We start from the raw sequence: 11,920 nt of genomic DNA on the forward strand, positions 1-11,920 counted from the left end.
AAAAAAATATCCAATCATACCGTGTAAAGTAAACGCAGCCTAAATATAAATAATAAATTATTACTCTCTTCGTCTCATTACAAATGTCTCACTTTCTATAATGGGATATCTCATTACAAATGTCTCATTTTTTTTTGCAATATATTATTTCTTTATACTTAATATTTAAATAATTTTTCACCAACTCACTTTATCTATTTTGTACACATTTCTTAATCTTTGTGCTTAAAAGTAATGAGACATTTGTAATGAAAATGATGAAGTAATATTTATCTATTGACCTTTTTTCTCTATAGTAGTATATATTTGAAGAAACTACAACAAATAAAAGATATGAAAACCCATAAATGCTCGAAATAGTCATCTAATTTTCGAGCCAATACATTTTATGAGGAACCAATTCTCAGATTATTATTTCTTTTATTTTTGAAGAATTATTTAAAAAACCCCTTATTTCTCAAGGTGGAGAAGAAAAGAAGAAATGGTGATGATGAGTGAAACGTTGCGGGTAGGCCCCACAATTGATGATATTGACCTTCATTTTTTATGGAGCAAAATTCCTCGAATCGCAATAATTTGTTGACTCCTTTTAAACTTTTGCATTGGTGGCTTTGATTCTTCATGGGCCGCCATAACTGAATTTAATTGGACTGTGGGCCATGGGAATCTCCCATTTGTTTTTATTGATAGCAAAATAACTTGGTATAGCAAAATAACTTGATATATACAGTATACTCCTCCGTTTTCTATTAATCATTAAACTAGTTGGTAACCCGTCGATTTTCGACGTGGATCTATTAAAACATAAAATTTTGTAATTATTTAATATATTTTTTATTTGAAGATTTTTTTTCACTAAAATAAAACATTTAATGAATACGTTTTTAAGTAAAAGATGTAATATTTATTTAAAATTGACTTAAATTAAATGTCTATGCAAGCAAAAAATTTATCCAAAAAATATTAAAAGAGAAGTTGCAATATTTTAATTTTACTCATAGGTGACCACATAAATAAACACATGCAAAGTTTTTCCTCATGGGATGTGCATCTCTAATACGTTTATCACCTGCTACTCTTTTTCCTCTCTTCTGCTTGGCACAACATGCACGTAAAATATAGAACACATGCTTGTAGCTGGAACCAGTAATTGAAAAAATAAGGAAAAAAAATTAAATAATATTAATAATGACTTGAAACTTCTAAAGATTGAATAAAATATTAAATTTGCATTTACCTTACAATCTATCGAAAATTTCATCATACACCACGTTAGTATTTTGTACTCCAATGTAAGTCTTGCTTTGTACCTCGACTGATGTCTCATCAGTCATTTTATCGAAATAAAAAGAACTTCTGTTGATCTCAACCTGAAGACAATATCTTTTTGTCCAGGCTCTGATTATGGTTTTTATATCTTTTTCCTTGTTCTGTTTTAGAACTGTTGTGCTCTTGACTCTAAGTACAAGTTTATAGGTTCTATTGTTAAGGGGGGAACTATATTCACTCTGTTTTAGAACTTGTGCTATGAGTTCAGTCTTTGTTTTGCTTAGAACTGTTGTAAGGTTTTGGCATCATCAAAAAGGAGGAAATTGTTGGGAACCCCATGGAATATCATGTCTTGTTTTGATGATACCAAAATCTTTAGGTTTAATTTGTAATAGACTAGAACAGTTTGAACTCAAGTGTTAGAGTTCGTTTCTAGTTTAGTTTGCGGTTCTGAAGACTGAAGACTGAAGACTGAAGAACGAAGGACTGAAGACTGAAGACTGAAGTTACCAACTGAAGTATCAGTTGAAGAATCAGTTCTGAACTGATTACTTAATGTGTGCTCCGTGGACTCAGCGAACTGATACTAAAGTCAAGTATCAGTTAAACATTCTTTCTCGAACTGAACTTCCAACGTTCAAAGGAAGTCACGTGCTCACATAGTACAACCGCATTAAATGCAGAGATCTCAGGATCATCCCTCTCTGCAGAGGTCATTCCTATTTGGTGGCTACTTTATCAGAGACGTCTCATCTTCTGCCCATCAAGATAGTCGTTCCCACCAAACAAGGAACCTCGAAGATTGAAGCCTCAACCCAAATTCAAAAAGCTCCCAACGGAAGAAATCTTGAAGACGTTCTCCGCCAACGAATCTATTCAGGATCTCTCCTATAAGTAGCGCTCGAGGATCACTTCAATCTTCACCGATTCAACGACATAAGCTGAAGCTCTGCTAAAATTGCTACTCAGCTCAAAGCTTAACCTCCCCAAAGCTTGAATCGAAGAAGAGAATTCCAAAGCCAAAAATCAGTCACTGCTGATTACACACATTCTCTCAGACCTTAGGCAAACCTCTGTTTACCCCAGAAGCCTAGGTCAAACTTGCTCCAAAGAACTTGTTCTTTGAAGTATAGTTGGCAAGTTGTTCAAACCTCCTTTCGAGAAGAAAGAAGTAGAGTGTTTGAGTGATTCGGAGTTCAGGAAGGTACTCTGACTCTGAGAGATCTTAGCACGGGTTGTGCTAGGAGTGAGAAATCCGACACGAGTGAAGTGTGGGTACTGAAGAGTGGAATCTTCAGTGAAACGGTTGTGTGCACCTAGCAAGCACACGGTTCGGTTTGCAGTGCACCAGTTAAGAACTTGCGGAGTGGATTGTTGGTCTGATCAACCGATCGTGGATGTAGGAAAGTGTTTTCCGAACCACGTAAAAGTCTTTGTGTTATTTACAGCTTTCAGTTTTTACATACTTACTTGTGTTCTTACTTTTGATAAACTGAATACTGAATAACTGCAAAGAGAAACCTAAGACTAACAACGTGCTCAACCGAGGCTATTACGAAACAAAGTTATTTCCGCTGCGTATGATATCAGTCTGACTGATCTATCCTCTGATAGTCAGGAAGATTTATATCATCTCTGTTTTAGCAAACTCGACTGAAGCCCTTACGTGCATCAGTTAAGTTCCAGTAACTTAACTGATAACTCCTTACGGAAGAGTTTTCAGTATTAGTCGTCAACCCTGTTTGGTCAAAACTCATTTCAGTTAACAGGTGTCATAGTTTGCGTGTAAAGTTTCGTTTCGATCTCTATCTTGAGATCCCTCTGTTTTTAGAGGAAAGAAAAATAGCCCATAGGTGTATTTCCCCCCCCATACACCTATTCGAGACCCTCCGGACCTAACAATTGGTATCAGAGCAGGTTGTTCGCAAGAACAGTCTGTTTCTGGCTAGGTTCTAATTGAACTAGATCCTTTTTCTCAAAGGTCTCGAAAAACTTTTCTCTTTCAAGTAGTGCTTGTAATTTGTTCCTATCTATTGTTATGGAGACTAACCATGGCAGGTTATCTTCTCTACCATGTTTAGTATTGAAAAATACGACATATAGATGATTAGTTGATCAAGACAAGTTTCATCCGAAAAGTAGATGATTGTCTGATTCTTGGCTCGTTCATCATTGATCTCCTTTTTCATTTTCTGATTCTGTTTGAGGAGATCTTTGAACATTTTCCTCAACTGACAGTGATCAGTCATGAGCTGATCAAACTCGTCAGTTTCATCGGCTGAGCTTTCTCCAGATCCTGAATGATCTCCTGAAAATACCAGGGAATTATAAGTATAAGGAGTTTTTGAGTGAGAGATTACCTCTGAGCCATTCATTCCATAGTCGTAGCTGTTGTCGGCCACGCTTTCAGTTTCATTGGCCATCAGGGCTTGGCTCTCATCATCTGAGCTGGTAGAGTTGAAGTCGGATGATTCTGATATGTCTTCGGAAGATCCAGCATCGTCAGCAACCATCGCTTTCTTCTTCGCATACTTGCGATCTTTCTTGGCTTTCAGCTCTTTGCGCTCAAACTGCTTCAGTTCAGGGCATTCAGTTCGAAAGTGTCCTTTCTTTTTGCATCCAAAGTATTGCATATCCTTCATGTCGAAGGTGGCTGACTTTCTTTCCCTGCTTCGATCAGTGGAATGTCTGGAGTTGCTTTCTCTTTCTTTTCCTTTGTAGTGCTACTTGTGGAACCTTTTGTACTTGCGGAATTTGGACTCCATCTTGTTGAATCTTTCAGTCAACAAAGCATATTGACTGAAGAAGTTCTCGGGCTTGAGTTCCGTTGGTTCCTTCGTCTGCTTCTTGCTTTCTCTTGCTGAAGCTTTCAGTGCTGTTTCTCTTGAGGTTGATGGACCATCTTCGTCTGATCCTCCAGCCTTCTTGATTCTAAGATTTCTCTAGATGTCGAACTCATTTTCCAAGAGGTCAGAGAAGAGCTTGTTTGTCGGGAGCTGACTGAATCCAGGCTTGTTATGATGAGCGACTGAATAGATCTACCAATCTCCTCGCGGCAGTGCTCGAAGAATCTTCAAGTTAATTTCTCGTTTAGTGTACTTGTCCTTCGAGATGGATTGAGCTTCATTCAGGATCTGATTGAATCTGAGTTCCATCTCGTCGACAGATTCATTCTTGAGCATGAGGAATGAGTCGAATTTCTGGAAAGCTATGGATAGCTTGTTCTCCTTGATTTCCTCGGATCCTACGCACATTCTTTCAAGAATGTCCCACATCTCCTTTGCACTTTTTCACTTGATGATCTTGGTGACATGCTTGTCTGGAACTGTGCCGGAGATGATGCTTTTGGCGAGGTTGTCTAGCTCATCTTGCTTCCTTTCTTCTGTAGTGAAGTCTGCCTTCTACTTGATCTGGACCTCATCGTATGGATCCCGATTTGGGTCAACGGGAACTCTTTTGACGGTTTCGGTGATGATGATTGGTCCGTTGGTGATGACTTCCCACATTCGGCAATGTTGGGCAGTGAGGAAGCTTTCAAGCCGAAACTTCCATATGTCGTATTTTTCAATACTAAACATAGATAGAGAGAGGATAATCTGCTGTGGTTAGTCTCCATAAAAAAAGAGACAACATGTAACAACAGATAGGGCAAATAGCAAGCACTTTTTAGAAAGAAAAGTTTTTCGAGACCTTTGAGAAAAATGATCTAGTTCAATTAGAACCTAATCAGAAACAGAGTGTTCTAGCGAACAACCTGCTCTGATACCAATTGTTAGGTCCGAAGGGTCTCGAATAGGTGTATGGGGGGGAATACACCTATATGCTATTTTTACTCAAAATCAGAGGGATCTCAAGATAAAGATCAAAATGAAACTTTACACGCAAACTTAGACGCCTGTTAACTGTAAGGAATTTTGACCAAACAAGGTTGACGACTGATACTGAAATACTCTTCAGTAATGAGTTATCAGTTAAGTCACTGGAACTTAACTGATGCACGTTAAGGCTTCAGTCGAGTTTGCTAAAACATAGATAATACAAGTCTTCCTAACTATCACAGGATAGATCAGTCAGACTGATAACATACGCAGCATAAATAACTTTGTTTCGTAATAGCCTTTGTTGAGCACGTTGTTAGTCTTAGGTTTTTCTTTGCATTTAATCAGTATTCAGTTTATCAATTGAAAGATCACAAGTAAGAATGTAAAACTGAAAGTTGTAAATAACATAGAGATTTTTACGTGGTTCGGAAAACACTTCCTACATCCACGGTCGGTTGATCAGACCAACAACTTTACTCCGCAAGTGCTTTAATGGTGCACTGCAAACCTATCCGTGTGCTTAGCCATGTGCACACAACCGAATCAACTGAAGATCCAATCTTCAGTACCAACACTTCACTCGCGCTGGATTTCTCACTCCTAGCACGAACCTGCACTAGGATCTCACGGAGTCAGAGTACCTTCCTGAACTCCTTTTCAACTCAAACACTCGATTCTATCTTTCGAATGGAGGTTTGAAATCTTGCCAACTAAACTTCAAAGAACAAGTTCTTTGGAGTTAGTTTTGACCTAGGCTTTGGGTAAACAGAGGTTTGCCTAAGGTCTAAGATAATTTGTGTAATCAGCAGTGACTGATTTTTGGCTTTGGTATTCTCTTCTTCGATTCAAGCTTTGTAGAGGTTAAGCTTTGGCTGAGAAACAATTTTGGCAGAGTTTCAGCTTATGTTGTTGAATCGGTGAAGATTGAAGTGATCCTCGAGCGCTATTTATAGGAGAGGTCTTGAATAGATTCGTTGGCGGAGAACGTCTTCAAGATTTCTTCCGTTGGAGAGCTTTTTGAATTTGGGCTGAGGCTTCAATCTTCGAGGTTCCTTATTTGGTGAGAACGGCTATGTTGAAAAGCAGGAGATGCAACGTCTCTGATAAAGTAGCCACCAAATAGGAATGACCTCTGTAGAGAAAGGAGGATCCTGAGATCTCTGCATTTAATGCGGCTGTACTTTTGGAGTACGTGGCTTCCTTTGAACGTTGGAGGTTCAGTCCGAGGAAGAATGTTTAACTGATACTTGACTTTAGTATCAGTCCCCTGAATCCACGTGGCACGCATTTAAGTAATCAGTTTCGGACTGATTCTTGAACTGATACTTCAGTTGGTAACTTCAGTCTTCAGTCTTCAATCCTTCGTCCTTCAGTCTTCAGTCTTCAGAACAGCAAACTAAACTAGAAAAGAACTCTAACACTTGAGTTCGAACAGTTCTAGTCTATTACAATTAAAGCCGATGGATTTTGGTATCATCAAAACAAGGATTAGGATATTTCAATAAGTTCCAACAAGAGTTTAAACAATCCGACTCTTTATTGAGTCCAATTTTAGTGTTAAAGACTATTTAATTTTTATGCCTATTTTAATTCTTGTGTTTTCTTTTAACATAGAGAGAGGGAGAGGATAGATGACATGGATTAAAAAAACTAGAATATAAAATGACATGGATTAAAAAAAATAGAATTTAAATTACACTGTGTCATCCGGCGAGCCACGTCACGTTTCTGGGAAAATAGATGCAGAATATATTTGATAAAACCTTGATACTTTGAGGGTTTAGAAAGCATTACTTTCAGGGTATTTTTGATAAAGCGAGAATAGTTTAAGGTTTAATATGATATTTACCCTTTATTATTCCATTGAGCTAATCAACAAACATACAGAGCCCAAAAGCCATTAAATCGGGTTATAGATAAAATTGGAGATACAATTTGGAGGGTTTGTGTGTATTTCTTCCACTTGTTTGAGTTCAGAGAAAGAGTAATTTAATTTTGAGGGAAATGAGATTGATTAGGCCTGGGGGAGTTGGTTTCGTAGTTTTAATTAGTGAGTTAATTGTGTGGGTTAATTGCATAGATTAAATAAAATGGTGGATTTATTGATGATATAAGTTGTAAATAAATTGAAAAGTAAAGGGTATGAATGTACAAAAAGGTAAACATGACACCTTTTCGTAGACAAAAAAAATGGGTAAGTAGGGCACTTTTTCGTGGACAGAGGGATTACTAATTACCACGATGAATATATATATATATATAAAGAAGGGCTAAAATAAGAGCATTTCTTAAGATATAAAATAAGAATCATTTTCAGCCCTTAGATCATCAAGATCTACGGTTGATTTGTAATCATGTTGGATCGATTTATGGTCCTGAGTTCGAATCCCAAAGGTAGCAAAAATTTATTTTTCACAATTCATACATTTATACAGCGAATTCATACGTGTTCTACATAAAATTCATATATTAAAAATTGCTCTTATTTCTTATTTTAAGATGTGCTCTCACAGTAGCCCACCCCCATATATATATATAGGGGCGTGCTCCAGTGAGATCCTCTATTTTTCGTGTAACATGAGGACAATGAATAAGACATATAATACTAATGAAACGTAAATCTAATGAAGAAGATGTATATACTGATGAAAAAACAAAATTTAAAAAATTGGTAATGAATAAGACATATATACAGATGAACAAGGCAGTATATACTGCATTGTTCATCAGTATATACTGATGAATAACAAAATTTAAAATATTTTGCTCCTTCAAGGATTCGAACCATGCGAAAAAAAAATCACCCTCTCATTGGAGCGGCCCCCTAGGTATATATATATATATATATATATATATATATATAGGGGAAGACTAAAATAAGAACGCTTCTTAAAATATAAATTATGAACCATTTTCAGCCCTTAGATCATCAAGATCTACGGTTGATTCATCACCTTGTTGGATAAATTCATGGTCCTGAGTTCGAATCCCAAAGGTAGCAAAAAATTATTTTTTTGCAATTCATACCTTTATACAGTTTATTCATGCGTGTTATACATAAAATTCATGCATTTTTGCTGGTTCGTAATTCTTAAAATAAGGATGGTTTATTGAATAGCCGCCCCCTATATATATATATATATATATATATATATATATATATATATATATATATAGGGTGTGGTTCTAGAGAGAACTACATTATTTCTGAGAACGGGAGAACCATCAAATCTAATGCATTCACTGTTAAAATTAATGCATTCGCTGTTAAAATTAATATACTAAATTTTTTTTAAAAAAATGCTCCCTTCAGGATTCGAACCTAGGTTCTATATTCATCCAACAAGATGATGCATCCACCGTAGATCTTGATGATCGAATGGCTGAAAATGGTTCTCCGTTCTTTTTTTATTTATGGTTCTTTCTTGAACCTCTCCCTATATATATATATATGGTTGCATTCTATGACAATCACTTCCCTAGATGAAGAATAAATATCAAATTTAAGTCATTCATCTCACTCCAATCAACGATCCATATCATTTCCTGATATAATTTTTCGTGGAATTAAATATTGATGATTTACAATTGTTTATCGCAGAAGATCAAATACATAAACTCAAATTCATCGAATCTTTATATATATAAAGAGCAAAGTAAATGTAATTTCATTCAATTTGAAGGACATAATTGGAATTTATGGGAAAAAAATTGCTTAATCCACTATTGAAAATGTTGACCACTTCCAACAAAAGAAAACTGCCGTGTATATTGCTTTATTAATTTCTTTTAACTATTTTTGTTTCTTCCTCAAAAAAAAAAAAAACTTTTTTGTTTCTTATTTCTCTTTCTTTTTTTATTTATGATATTTTGATTATATTATGCATTTAGATTTATTTAATGCATATATTTTGTTAATGGAACAAAATAATATTACTATTAAAAAACATTAAAATATAAATTATAGTTTATTTTATGAAGGAAATTACAAAACGATGGCATCATAAAAGAATTATGTGAATATTCTTTAAAATAATATATTGCATCTATATATATAGTTTGTAGAATGATAATAATATGGGAAATATATATTCACCACTTCACCATATTTAATATTCCAATTTGAAGCATATAACTGGAATTGAAAAAAAAATATCCACTACCTAACTAGAACTGCCGATTTTTTTTTTTTGCACCACTAATTTGTTGGTTGCTTGTGTTGTAGAAGTTGTTTAAAATTTTAATTATCTTCCCATTTATCTCATTTTGAATATAAAATATATTTTTGTTATTTTCATATAATTATATTTTGGATAAAATATCTAATATACATGTTAAATAAAATATCATGAAAGAACCCTTAATTTAATATATGCTATGTAAAAAATGAATTTAAAATGAGCAACTTATAGTAAATGAAAGTTTTAACATATTAAACTATTTATATTATTTTTCTAGAAACAAGAATCTATATTTTAAAATTGAGTAATTTTCTATAGTTTTTCTAATTCTAATATTTTAATTTTTTAAAATTATGTATTCCTATTTATTTTATAGTATTTAAAGTTATTAATAGGACATATGTAATTTATCATAAAATGGTATCATAATATATATATATATATATTATAAAGAAAAGTGTGTGGAAATAAATTTAATTGGAAGGATAAAATTTAAATTAAAAAAAATAAGGAGTTAAAAAATAAAAATCAAATTCAATATATTACTATTTAAAGTAATATGTTATTTGAATGAAGTAACTTTTTATTTTTTTATATTTTCCTTATATATATATATATATATATATATATATATATATATTACTTGATTTGACTATTAATTATAATTTTGAATCTGAAAGTAGTTGTTAATCAGGTTTATATCATTAGCAACTTATTATATAAGTGATACTATATCTATATATAAACAAATGTTATATTTTTGCATAAATTACATGATTATATTAAAATATTAGATCACTTTGCAAATAATAAATTTGATAATAAAATTATTTTTTTTAGGTTATACTAATAATTACTCTCTACGCCCATAAAAACAGTCTATTTTTACCATTTAAGGATGCCCGCAAAAAATTTGTCTCATTATAGTTTTGGAAAGTTTGCATCACATGATGGATCTGATGGATCTTTTTCTTCACTCACAATATAATTAATTAATATTATTTATATTAATTTTTAAGTATGATCCTTTATTCATTTACAATACACTAACCATTTTTATTAAAATCTGTATCATCTCTTTCTAGGACTATTTTTTGTGGACGAAGAAAATATAAAATACATACACAATTTATACGAGTCTAAGATTACAATCACCGCGCATAGCGCGGGAGATACACTAGTTGATATTAATTAGCAAATCCCGTAAATTACTCAAATTTCATTCTGGGAACTAACCTAATTAAAAGAAGTAAAAATCCTGGATGAAAATTTATATATATATATATATATATATTCAATATTTAACTAAATATCAATGTAAAATTTAATAAACTAATAACAGATTAACATTTGTCATAAAAGAAGTGAACTATTTTTTTTTTAATTAATGGATGATCGGTCATTGGTTGATTGAGGAGATGAATTAAATTTGTTTTTAATTAATGGATGAGATGGTTGTCCACCACCCCATTAAATAGTTATTGTTAGCTGTAGTTTTATGAAAATAGATATGAGAATAGTGCCCTCATAGGTAGCATCAATTTCACCTATGAAAATGCTTATGACTTTAGAGATGAGAATAGTGCCCTCATAGGTTAGCAGATAGCACCAATTTCGTACTACTATTTTGCTTACCATTTTTTTGGGACTCTATCACAATGAATATACTAGGCAATATGCCAATACCACTTTATTCCGTGTATACATCCTTTAACAAACATATCATTTGGCGATTCTTTTATTTTCGTTTAATAATTTAGATGCCCAACTTCAAAATAGTATCATAATACTCCATCCGTCCACAATTTAATGCTCTATTCTGCTTTTTGTATCATTTTACTCTTCTTTTTTTTTCTATATTTACTACCTTTCGTCACTAATGAACCCACCTTAAAATACTTTTATTATTTTATATTCTATATTTACTACACTTTATCACTAGTGGACCCACTCACAACACCTTTATCACTTTAATCAATTATCTTTATCATTTTAGTCAACTATCTTTATATTTCATCTACATCACATTTTTCACCTTTATTAATCTCCGTGCCTACACCAAAGTGAGGCATTAAATCGTGGACGAAGGGAGTACTATTTTTTTGAAAGATAACGGACTTCTATAAACTGATTCTTCTAAAAAGATCAAAGTGGGCCTATTTGGCAATAGACCCAACAAGATTCTATTCGAAAATTTGATTGGAAATTTGAAATGACATCAATTGAAATGTTTGGCTGAGCTTATAGCCTTATAAACTCTCGTTTCACAAAATAAGCTCTTAAACAGCTTATGAACTTCAAAAATAAGTTTTAAGAGCTTATAAGCTCTCCAAAAAATAAGTTCCTCTATCGCAATTTATTTTTCTATAATCTCATATGCAACAATTATTTTACAAATATTTTTCAACTACAATTTATTATTTTCATCATATATCATTCAAGTTCATTTATTTTTGATTTTCTCTCTCTAGCAAAAAAATTCTCTCTCTAACTTATAAGCTTAATTATCCAAACACTTTTGACAACTTATAAGCTCTTTAAAACAAGCTTAGCCAAACACCCTGTATGATTTATTTGATATGATGCATCTATTTTATTTGTTTTTTTGAAGAAGTGCGTTTAATTAGTTGAATTGAAGACTTTGCTCTT

Source organism: Salvia miltiorrhiza, chromosome 6 (assembly GCF_028751815.1).
Source record: "Salvia miltiorrhiza cultivar Shanhuang (shh) chromosome 6, IMPLAD_Smil_shh, whole genome shotgun sequence".
NCBI classification, from domain to species: domain Eukaryota; kingdom Viridiplantae; phylum Streptophyta; class Magnoliopsida; order Lamiales; family Lamiaceae; genus Salvia; species Salvia miltiorrhiza.